The 11,975-nt window shown below is 42.3% G+C and overlaps 1 long non-coding RNA gene across 3 annotated transcripts in view; it reads right to left on the reverse strand.

Annotated features, from left to right (window-relative positions):
- The window catches only part of LOC139598206 (uncharacterized), a 32,615-nt gene extending 23,421 nt beyond the window's left edge, over positions 1-9,194 (reverse strand). Inside the window, exons 1-5 of one of the 3 annotated variants that reach the window (XR_011681829.1) lie at positions 8,650-9,194; positions 8,453-8,571; positions 6,197-6,361; positions 5,225-5,290; positions 4,421-4,472 (exon numbers count right to left, since the gene is read on the reverse strand). This is a non-coding gene — a long non-coding RNA (uncharacterized lncRNA). Of the gene's footprint in view, positions 1-4,420; positions 4,473-5,224; positions 5,354-6,196; positions 6,362-8,452; positions 8,572-8,649 lie in introns of all 3 variants that reach the window. The other 2 variants (XR_011681828.1, XR_011681830.1) reach the window with 2 other exon arrangements.
- Positions 9,195-11,975: the final 2,781 nt, after the last annotated feature.

The following is an 11,975-nucleotide window of genomic DNA, read 5'->3' on the forward strand; positions in this document are numbered from 1 at the left end:
GAAAGATATTCAAAGGAAGATACCTTGTTCATGAGCTATAATTATCAGCCTAGAGAAGGTATTTCTGAGACTAGAAAATTTCAGGGGAAAAATCAGAAAATTGAAACCAAGATGCCATGACTGAAAAATGACACTGGGTAGACCACTCATGGGTATTGTGGAATTATCAGCAATTGAGCATCTAAATTAGAAAGCAAAATTTTCAACCACAGGTTCTCAGACTCCATGTAGGAAACACTGGATGAAACTTGTGGTCTATTAATGAGGAGGTCACACAAACTCCTGATCTTAGTACTTTTAAAATGTTGACAGCATTGCCTACCCAATGCTGCCATCCTTACTGAAACCTCAGCAGCTGATCAGATGAAAAAAACAATCCTTGCATGATAAAAAGTGAATTTACTACCCAAAAAGATCAATTACAAAGGCTGGTAGGTCAGAGACACTACAAAAGATATGCAATTTGAAATACAGACACACTTTACTAAAATTTGAAAAGCTAATTACTTTTTTTTAGCTGTTCAGCTTAGTCATTAATACCTGCTCTGAGATCACTTTATGCCAGAGCAAATAAAGGAAAGATGACAAGGGAGCTCCAGTCATTGTGGCTGTAGGATTTGCATCACCAGCTTTCTTGCCCTTCCTCCTCTGCCTCCAGGGATCTGAACTCCCAAACCTCATTCTGATTAAACTCCATGAGTAAACTCCATCAGAAATATCAGTTTACTTATATTTTCTTAGTGAAAGAAGGGGAAGACAAACCAAGATGTGCCCTAATTCATGTGAGGCTCCTGCTGTGGCAGATGTGATGAGACAGAGAACTCCCAGATGTGAACATTTCTGCCCAGCTCCCATGGCTGGGCACACAGCCCAGGTGACTCCCTGAGCTCCCCACAGAAAGGATGGATCATTCTGCTGCCTCACCCCTCTCTCTTGCATCCTTGCCTCATCTGAGCCATGACTCTGCCTCGTACAGTTATGGGGCAAATTGTCTCTGCAGTGCTGCCCACAGAGCCTGCACAGTCACTGGTGACAGGGAGAGAGCATTAACCAGCCTTGGTCCCAATAAAGAAAGCAGCAGCTGCCCAAGTGTGTTTCTGTAACAGGCCTAGGGATGCCTCCATGGTGTTAAGAACATTTGTAAACCTTCTTCATGACTATTAATTACTTGGAAATACAAAACCTAATCAGCTTTCAGGCCCAGGCTGCCCTGGCCTATTTACACAACACGTTGTTTTGCTGTCAGTTGTGTGCCTGAGCTGTCAGAGCACATTTCCTTCCCCAGCCAAGTCTGGATGTGCAGTGATGGGCATGTTTGTGCTGGAGCATTACTTATGCAGGCCAGAAGGTCTCCATGTCCCCTCCACTTCTTCAAGGGCATCTTCCAGCTATAGCTGTGCTATAAATACTCCAGCCTGGGCTCTCTTTCCAGCCCAGGCTGTCAGGATACAATAAGAGCACACAAAGGTATGGAATGCACTCAGACTAGAACAGACCCCCAGCTCCCAGAATGGCCACAGACCACTTGAGAAATTGTTTCATGGTATTAAAACTTTGCATCTCATTCCCCTCAACTCCAAAGCATCACAGCTTTTTTTCCAGTATTGTACAGCTGGTACCATACTGTTCCAAACACCATCACCACCTGACCTGATCCCAGATAAGTGTGCAGTCCTGCTGGGTGATAACACTGGACTAGACCCCTCCTGATTCCCACTACCTCCATTTAGCTCCAAATCCAAAATATAAACAAGAAATCCAAGCTAAGAGAAGAGTCAAGATCTAAATCTATTAATAAGGACTGGCAATGTTGGTTATGCTTGGCATTAAGAAATCTAGAGCTTGGAGATTTAGGTGTGATCTTGGATTAAACCTGGTCCTGGTTTGATTCTTGAGATACACTAGAGATTAACTGTGAAAGAAGTGACATAAATAAAATGGCTTGGCTTTAGATGGAGGACAACTCCAAGATTTAGATGAACTCTACAGAAATAATGGGACTCTGGGTTTTTCTTTTGTCTGGCAGCTCTCCAGTCCGTTTTTCTTGCACTCTGATTCTGTTGCTATTTTCAGTAGTTCCTTGGAGGGGTACAGAGGTCTCTAACTAAGGTACATGAGGCTTTTTCAAGCACCTAGGTGAGCCAAAACATTGCCAAAATAATGTACTCTGATTTGCCTTTCTGACATCTCCCAAGCAGCTACTTTCCTTCTTTGAGCACATAGGAGGATTGCAGTGCTTAAATTCACTGTTTAAAGTGAAGGCACAAAATTCTTCCTATCCCCCTCCATGCCTGGGAGCAGTGAAGGTTAAGTATGGATCAGGATGTCTCAGCACAACTGCGTTCTTATTTCCACCAAGCCTGGTTTTCCTTTCGAGGAAAGATGCATTGACAAAATTACAACCACACAGAGCCATTCATGAGAATCAACAAGGAGTGGTTTCCTCCCTTTGCCTTGGTGTCCTTGCTCTTTCCAGGGCACTAACACACATGCCCAGACAGACTGCATGGTCCCTTCCCTCACACACCCAGCTCAGCAGCCACCCATTGCCCCCCAGTGCTGGCTTCAGCTTTGCTCTCTCTTCATTTTATGACTCTCCCTCTTTTCTTGCCTTCTTTGTGCCTTATGAAAACAGCATGCAAATTTCTTCAAATCTATGTCCCAGTTCTATCTGAACTCATCAGCAGGCTTTATTCTGTTAGTTTGTTTTTCCCTTTTGGAGAATGGCCTCATCATACCCCTCATTCATGAAACAGATCTCATCTCCAGTCCCAGAATGTCTTGACAAACACATCCTGTCTCCTGCAGAGCTCAAACATCAGGAGCCTTCTCAGGGAGGTTTGGAGTGGAGCTACCCAGCTCACCCCACTCCTGCTGTGTTCTGGGCCCTCACCCTGTTCTGAGCTGGGGCTGGCACATGCTGAGCCTCTCCTGTGTGATGGAGGTGTTTGGTGCCATGTGTGTCAGCTGATTCCCAGGTACCTTTTACAGGCAGAAAACATCACCCCTGAGAAAGGGGGAAATGAAAGGCTGACACAGATAAAGCAGTTCCCAAAGTGCTCTGGAGAATCTGTGAGTTACATAAATGTACTGGCCTGATCATTTGGCTCCTAGACAGCTGTGGACTCAAACTTCTCTGAAATCCAGTAATAGCAGATGTTAGTTCTTATGAGAACCTTGAAACCACTACCTAAAACCAATGTAAATCTTGTGAACTGACAAATTGATGGAATATTTTGAAACATTTCGATATCTTGTGCATCTTCTAACTCTTCCATCCTGTATCTAGCAGAGTGCAGCTGATCCCCCATCTACTCTCAACAGGCAAATGTCTGCAGCAACTTTAAGTTGACTTCTACAAGAGATGGCACTCTGAGTCTGCCTACATCCTTCATCTACTCTGACCAGCTGCATCTTTCCACACTGCACCAACAAGAAAAGTTCCCCAAAAAGTAAATTCAGCACATCTGAGAGATTAAAAGAGCCTCACATCTAAAAGCTGCTGGAGGTTGGTACAACCTGTGGCTGGGAGATGTTCCATGAGTTCAAATATCTGAACTCCACTCCTAGCTTTACTACAGATCCTCATAACCCTGAGTAAGTAATTTTGCTTTTCTTTTTCTGCTCTCCTGGTTTGTTTTTCAGGTAAGAGATCCCTTGGGAATGGCTGTGTCTCACACAGTGTGCTGAGATAGCAGAGCCCTTAGATGTAGGACTGCAGACTTGGCTGGGTAGTACACCTGATTAACAAAGGAAATAGCTGCAAGGAATGGTTCCTATCAGGACTTACTTATCAATTAAAATTCTATTACACATGCTTTTTACATAAGAAATGTCTTTTTCACTTGAAACTAGACATAAGAAAGAGCTGTCCTGAAGCTCAAGAGATTTGGATTGATTTGTCATTAACATCCACAGGGACAAGGTCTGGTTCCTGTGCTGCCTATCATCTTCTGGCTGCTGTCCATTTACAACAGATGGGCTGGATTCCCTTGAGACTCACAGCTACCTATCAGGCCCTGATATAGCTGTGGAAATTGTTCTTGATCCTCTAGCACAGCTCTGCCTCTTGTTTTCTAATGTCTTCTGAGAGAACTCTGTCCCTGCAGTGCCCTTTCTGATCTGACAATTCAGAGCAGCAGTCCATGTCCTCCCTCCTGTTTGCAGAGACTTTGCTCCGAGGTCAATGTTCTGTCTGGCAATTTGCTCCCATCAATGCTTTTTTGTTTACTGCCTAGGAAAAGTGTCTCTGGCAAACCCCTGGTATTTCACAAAAATCCAGGGAGCATTAGACAGAAAAGGGCACAGTCATTAAGCAAAATTATTGGAAGTGTGTTCATCTCTCCCAGATGCACTGTAATATTTTCTTACTGTGACTTACACATTGCAACAGTGGCACACAGAACAGGTTCACACTTACATATTTTAAGGCATATCCTCTTCTAGGTCACTGCAGGTGACTTCTAAAGCTCCTAAGAGAGAAAGAAATTAGATTTCAAGGACACTTTTTGAAGGTACCCTGTGTGATCTAAAAGGCCTCCTGTGGATTCCCATCCTGACACCAGAGACTGCAGGTTCATGGCATCATGCTCTCCATGAACACACATTGGTTGCAGCCTGACCAGAAACAAGCAAAACTCTGCATAGGAACATGCTTTATTGAACATGAAACGAGCAGTTCAATGCATAGGACAATCAACATCTAAGATTGAAACTCTTCTTCAAACAAGATCTTTCCTTTCACAGATAGGGCAAAGTGCTGGTGCTTTAAAGGACTTTCCATTGTATTTCACCTCCAGCTCCCAGTACAGCCCCAGCAGTGACTTTGAAGGTGACTGCTCTTTCTTCCTTTTTCTTTCTATGAGGATCCCAATGACCTTTAGAATTTTAGTATAAAAATCAGGTCTTTTTCCAAGATGTAACCTATAAGAGCTTGTATCTACTCATAAGGAACACTTACACAAAACTAAAATAATTAGCAAGCACATCACTGGGACTTAATAAAACCATCAGCATTAACCACAAACACAAACTCTAGACTTGCCTGCAGAAGCAGGTGTTATCTCACTGAGCAAGTCTCTCAGACATATCCACATACATCCCCAAAGCTTGTACTGCACCAAGGGGACAGCAATAACCAGTTTTGGTTATGTGCTTTGGTTATTTTTATTATTGCATTATCTCTGAGGTGTGTGGAGCATAAACAGCTACATGAAGCAATTACCTGTATGTGGGCCAGTAGAGCAGCAGCTTTGATGAAACCCTGAATTCAAGATGTGGGATCACACCTCTGCAAAAAATTCTTTGATCATACACATGCCAAGGAATAACCACTTCAAGTTCTTTCCTGCAGCTGGTAAATGAGGAAAACCCATGTTTAGATCCTCAGGGACTTTCTTAACTAAAAACAGAAAAGCTGCAACAGCAGCATGGCTGCACAGAGTGTGTAATCTGCTTAAGCACTGCACAGGCGGTGTCTCTGATTCCAAGAAAAAAACTCTTGACATAACCTACAGGTGCTTTTAAGAGCAGTGGCAATGTTCTTGAAAGGATTATAAACCATTGCTGCTACAGCCCAGCATTTACCCCAGCCACATGGGAAATCTTTTTTAACTGTCTGAAGATTAGGAAAGAATTAGGAGCAACTCAGCTGAAACATCCAAAGCTTGTGCAAACTGGAGTCAAGTGAATTCAGGAGAGCAAAGAGAGCCCCCAGCAGGTTCTGAGCACTCACTGCTGTGCTCTCAGTGCACCCACCCTCCTTCAGAGTGACCCAACATCACAACAGTGCAGCTCCTTCTCCTCACCCCTGCCTTTCCTGGGCACATTGCAGAGGCTGCTGAGTCCACTTTAGTTCTGTCTTACCCCACCAGGTACCTCACCTGTCTGGGGCCCATCTCCCTGAGCCATTTTCAGCCATGCCCATGCACACATAGATCCATCAGCTCAGCAAGCAGGCAAACACCCAGGCCTGGCTCACCACAGCCCTCGCTAGGAGACAAAAATGTGCACAAGGGACTAGGAGATCCTTCACCTCCCAAATCCCCTCAGAGCACATCTTCTGCCATCTAACATCACAAGCAGTCATTCTGTGCCCTGCTGATGGCAGCTGAAGGTGTCCTGCAGGAGCTCTTCCCTTTGTCTGACTGGAAGGCTGCATTTTCCCAGCACCTTGGAACAAGTCAAAAACCATTACCTCAGTCCCAGTGCAATTACACCTGCATGGAATGAGAGCTGGAGGAGCTGAGAGTGAAGTGGTTCTGTTCCAGGGGACAGCCTTCAGCAGCTTTTCCATACAGGGATGTTCTGCACAGAAAATTGCCCAGTGGCCACAGAGACTGGAAACTCCATTTCTGCCTTACTGCATAGAAGAGATGAATATCATAAGTCTGGACTATTAAAATAAGCAAAGCCCTAAATTGTTCAATTAACATGAAGTAGTCAAGGTGAGAGTTCTCTGGAAAAAGCACTGAGGCACAGCTGGAGTTCCTAGCAAGGATATGATGGAGTGAAGGTATATGCCCCATTTGGGGGGAAAACAAAACATGGAGTGACTTCCCAGAGTGTGCAAAAGACATTTTGCTCAGGCTCCAGAGCTAAATACAATACATAAGATTGGTTAGTTCAGTCTTTAACAGTAATTCTGGATAGATGAAGCCTTAGTACCTACATTCTTGAGAAAAAAAAGCTTTTACTACAGTCTAGATCTTAAAAAATTATTTTACTTCAGATTCTTAAAATTCCAGTTGAATTTCAGACATTTGGAAAGTTGAGTAAAATTATATTGGTGCACTTTCAGGTTGAGAACAAAGGCTCAGTTACAAAGAGAAATGCTGCAGCAAAATTGACTTGATGTCTTCTCTTGTATACCTGCTTTTAATGTAATAAACAGCAGCATCATGAATGCATTTTACTGAGAACCATAGAGATGAACTGTGCTGGGGTGATACAGAATCCCAAATTTCTGCAAAGGCAAAGCAATAAATATCATCACTTATTCTACAGAAATACACAAGAATTCCAAGTGTGAGAGCAACGAATATCTGTAACCAGCTTCCTTACTCTAGTCTGCTCTTTAAGGTAAAACAATAAGAGAAGGTTCTTTACTTGCAGTATCCCCAAAATGTGCATCCACATTTCTCCAGAGAAGGTGGATGGGGGATGGAAAGAAGACAAGGAGATGCAGATGGCAAAGTGTTCCCACTGTTGTTCTTTATTTGAGCTGCTCGTGCCTGACACAAACAGGTCTGGCAGCTGCCCAAACACTCACCTGAGCCCAGGTACAGCCTCACAAGGTGTTCCAGCAAAGCAAACCCTGAGTTTTACCTGCTCCCAAACCCAATTCCCACTGGCACAGCCAGCAATAACACCTCAGTCTCAGAGAACTCCCTTATACATCTGGCTGCCTCCAGAAGGGAGGGGCAGCTCATTCACCTGCATGCTCAGACTTCAAAAAAGGGATATAAATTTACATTTTAGTCCTAAAGACACAACATTTTCCTTGAACTACTGAATGCTTCAGTGGCTTCACTTGAAATCCTGAGCATTCAGCAGCATTCCTCTTCCCAGGGTCATGCAAAGTTTATCTTTCCAAATCACTCAGTGCATCTGTAATCAAGCTGTATCTTGGCTGTAGTCCTTAGGTTTACATCTTGCTGTCTGTCACTTCCTTCACAGGTTCACAGGAGGTCAGAGCCCCCTGTCCTTCACATCTTCTCTCACTGAAAACACATCCAGTTAAAGCCAAAAGACAACTGATGGAGCTTCTCACGCATGACTGGAAGATTTAAGATCATTTCCATAGTGGAATGTTTTCCATAGTGTGTTTTTTTCAGCTGCCAAGTGGTTACTCATGCAAATTAGCTGTCTCATAAGTGAAAGCACTTCAAGGGATGCTCTCAGTATCCCTCCAGAACATTATATTTAAAGTTGTTTTGATATTTCTGATTTAATTCAGTTCTTACTGTGAAAGATACTAGGTTAATCAAAATATGAGGGAGCCCACCATCTATTTTTAATTAATAAATTACAAGCTATTATGTAATCAGTAAGATTTCATCAAGATTAAAATGAAGTGCTCATCATCCATGAACACAATTTTCAGCTGAGGATCATGCAACAATGCCAGAAGATGAAGAATGGAATTCCAAGAACAAATGTGACTGTCCCTGCAGCACTGAAATAAGGTGGCCTTGAGCTCACCAAAAGCTTTCAAGCAGTAAGGTTGCACTTTTTCCTTAAGTATTTTAAAGTGTGTTTAAAATTCAGCACATCTTTCAGTTCCATTAATAAAAAGAATTAATTTTAAACATATCCATAAATCTAAATACAGACAACAATTTTTCCTGACTAGATGATTTAATTAAACATTCATTTTTCTGAGCAGGGGTCTGAGCACCTCAGGAAAGCAGCGGCACGGGCAGTAGCACCCAGAGACACCCACAGTGCAAACCTGCTCTTTGGCCATGTCCAGGTCCAGCCCAAACCTTTGCCCAATCCTGGAAATGCCTCCTCAGGATCTTGTTTTGTTTACATCAGCCTCCTCACCAGCCTGAAGAGAGCTGCTGCTTTCTGTGAAGTGAATGACAAGCCTGTAGGCTGGAGTCTGATGTTTATATCAAACAGGGACAATTAAACATTCTGGCCTACCATGGCTTCACCTCTTTGAATCCCAGTGTCAGGACAGGGCTCTGCATCAGCCATTCCCTGCAGGCACTCCTCAGGATCCAGGGTGGCTCTGGACAGGTCTGAAGTGACTGGATTTCTTTCAAATAACTCCTAGCTAAGGAAAAGCTTGTGGTTACTCACACTGAAAATGTGAGGCTGTGATCTGCACACAGGGAGCAGGACAACATCAGGATGCTCTGCAGGATGATCAGTTTTGCTGAATAACTGGATCTTGTTGTGACTCCATTTTAGATAACCAAAATACTTGTTCAGTGTGAGAACTGGAGCCCTGACATCCATAATGTGACAAAGCAGCCTCGTGGTGCATCCTCACAGCACTGGCTGGTTGGGCTGTACAGCCCCCTGAGCCCAGCAGAGCAAGTTCTCCACCACAGAATGTGGTACTCCAAGAACCAGCCTTAAAAAGAAACTTGCACAGAACTCCCATTCACTACAAAAGGTGTTCACACATCATAAGTGCATTTATGGAGTGTGCTGAAGAAGAGAAAAAAATCTTATATTTAAAAAAAAAATTGAGTTTGAAAAATTTAAATTGCTTTGAAAAGTAAATCAGGTTCTGAGTCCTGATACTGAAGGATATTTAAAAATTAAAGCCAACAGATAAATATTGCAATTGATTTCAGTCATGGGCTAAAATCTCTCTGATGTCTGGGGGAACTTAAAACTCACCAAGTCTTTTGGAATAAACGCTGATACTTTTCCCCCAGGTTCAAAGCAATTGGAGAATGATTCCAATTCTGTATTCAAATCAGCCCATGAGGATTAGGCAAAGGTAGCTATTATCTCTGCAAAGCATGTGCATAACAATGAACATTTAAAGAGAAAAATCTTCCATTTCAGTAAAATTTTATGAGAACACAAAAAATAGTAAAACCTTTATCTCAGACACCTTATGCAACATCCTCCTCCTAGCAGCACTTTTCTCTCTGATGGCTTTTATAATATTCTTATTCAAGAAACCATTTTTCCCAAAATGCTAAATTTGCAGAGGTACATTCTCATTTCACTGTGTTTTAAAAAACAATAATTCTGTTTGAGAGACACTAATGCTTTTTGATACTCAAAATGTAGATAAGGTAAGATTCAGCATGTTTTATTGACTCAGTTTTAAAAGTCTTGAAAATCAACAATTCTCACTGATTACAGCTTGGTTTGGGAAAATGTGATTTTTATTTAAGGCAATGGGTAATTCTCCAGCTACTTTGCAGTGCAATATTGGGATTTAGCTCTGACAGTGGGTCCTTATTATTAGGAAGTTATTTGGACAATATGGATTATTCTTAAGCTAAATCCAAACAAGTGCCAGGAACAAGTCCAATTAATTTGTAAATATAAACAAACCCATACTGCAACAGCTCCCAGGAGCTTCCAGGACAGTATCATGCATTGCTTCCATGTCTCAGCACTGGGAAAAGTATTCTGTCACCTGTGATTGCAAAGATAACCTTGAAAATACCCCACAGCAGAGCAGTAAGTGGGTTTAAACCCAGAAAACTGCTTTTATTTCTAAATTTGAATTGTTTTCAGTCAGTTACATAATTCCAGTGTCTCACTTAGAACAGGTCAAAGGTTTTAAAGCAAAAGTTTCTCTCCAAACAGTTTAAAAAAGCCCAGATGTGGCACTCAGAGCCATGGTTTAGCTGATGAGGTGGTGTTAGGTCATAGGTTGGATTTGATCACAAAGGTCTTTTCCAACCCAGTTCATTTTGTTACATTGAGAGTTCTTGCACCACACTTGACATTTTTTATATTCCAATTCTGAAAAAACCGTAGCATCAATTCAGAAAAAAAAAAAATTACTGAAATCCAATCAAATTTCCCGCAATTTAAAACAAAGTGGGAATTTTCCAAATCCCAAACTTCCAAAGAGTTTCCCTGTGGCACTGAGTGAGGCTGACACTTCTTAGCCCACCCCCCAGTAACACCAGGCCACAAACACCTCCCCACCAGCCCTGCAGTGAGTGCCCTCGTGCTCACCTGCACTTCCCAGCTGCTCTGATGCTGACAGAAAGGACAGCCCTGCCAACCCTCTGTGAAAAACAGCATCAAATTATGGACACATGAGGAAAGCTTCATTTTTTTTACTGTTAAAACTTAACCTGTTCCTTCTTTTACATTGATTTTTCCATTTTCTCTAGGTAAAGTGATCAATCTTGGCTGCCCAACAGCATGTAGAGCAAATAAAAACCCATTTGATCTACTCTGCTCTGGATCTGCTTGTTAGAGTACCTTTGGAGAATGTTTATTTCTCTGGAAATATAAACATACTTGAGAAGATGTTTTTCTGCAGAATCTTCTGCTGAAAGGTCAAAATCCTGCCATTTCTTCATTTCCTGGATTCTCTATCCCATACCCCAGGAGTGCAGATTACCATTGGTACACCCTGGTGTTGGCAATTAGAGGCATGGGATGGGTCTGAGTGGGTTTGATTGCTTTAAAACAGATTTCCCTCTCAGCTATTGAATTCAGGATTCAAATTTTTAATCCTCTCCTGAAAATTGCCTTTTTTGGGTTCTGCTTTCCAAAAGCAATAGAGAATATTCCTAAACTGTCCTTCCCTTCCCTACAGCAGGGATTGCTCCTTTTTTGAGGAATTTGGTCTGAAGTTCAAAGGAAAATTGTCATGGGGATGGTACCTGCAGGAGTTTGCTCTGAGCTGGACCCTGCCAGCTCCAAAGATTCCCCACAGGATTTCCTGAAGGATGATAAATGTTTGCTCTCTCCAGACAGGATGCAGAAGTTCTGCAAGGAAACTGTGGAAATTGATTTCCCCTTTACAAAAAAGGCTAATTACAGAGCCTTGGGAACATGTTTGTTATTTACTACAAGCAATAAAGAGACCACCTTTGACTTGGGTAGCAGTTTAGCCCAGACATTAAGCTTCCTACTATTCCAATTTTGCAGCTGAATAAACTTAGATGTGGAGAGGGGACAGGGCCATCCCACCTGCCCCCAGTGACCTGCGTGAGGAAGGTGGTGTTCCCAACACCCATCCTGTCTGTCACAGATATGTTTTATGAAAAATCCTTTCTTTAGGATTTTTTCTCTTGAGAAGCTGAGAGGCTTCAAGAACAAAATGTAAATAATTATCTACTGCTGTGGAATGCAACAGGTGGATCTGTGATTAGTTTCATGTAGTTGTTGTTAATTAATGGTCAATCACAATCCAGCTGTCTCAGACTCTCTGAGAGACACAAGCTTTTGTTATCATTCCATTCTCTGCTTTCTTTGCTTGCCTTCTGATGAAATCTTTTCTTCTATTCTTTTAGTATAGTTTTAATATAATA

This window comes from Agelaius tricolor, unplaced genomic scaffold, assembly GCF_023055355.1.
Source record: "Agelaius tricolor isolate 1412-34295 unplaced genomic scaffold, bAgeTri1.0.p SCAF_19, whole genome shotgun sequence".
Lineage (NCBI taxonomy): Eukaryota > Metazoa > Chordata > Aves > Passeriformes > Icteridae > Agelaius > Agelaius tricolor.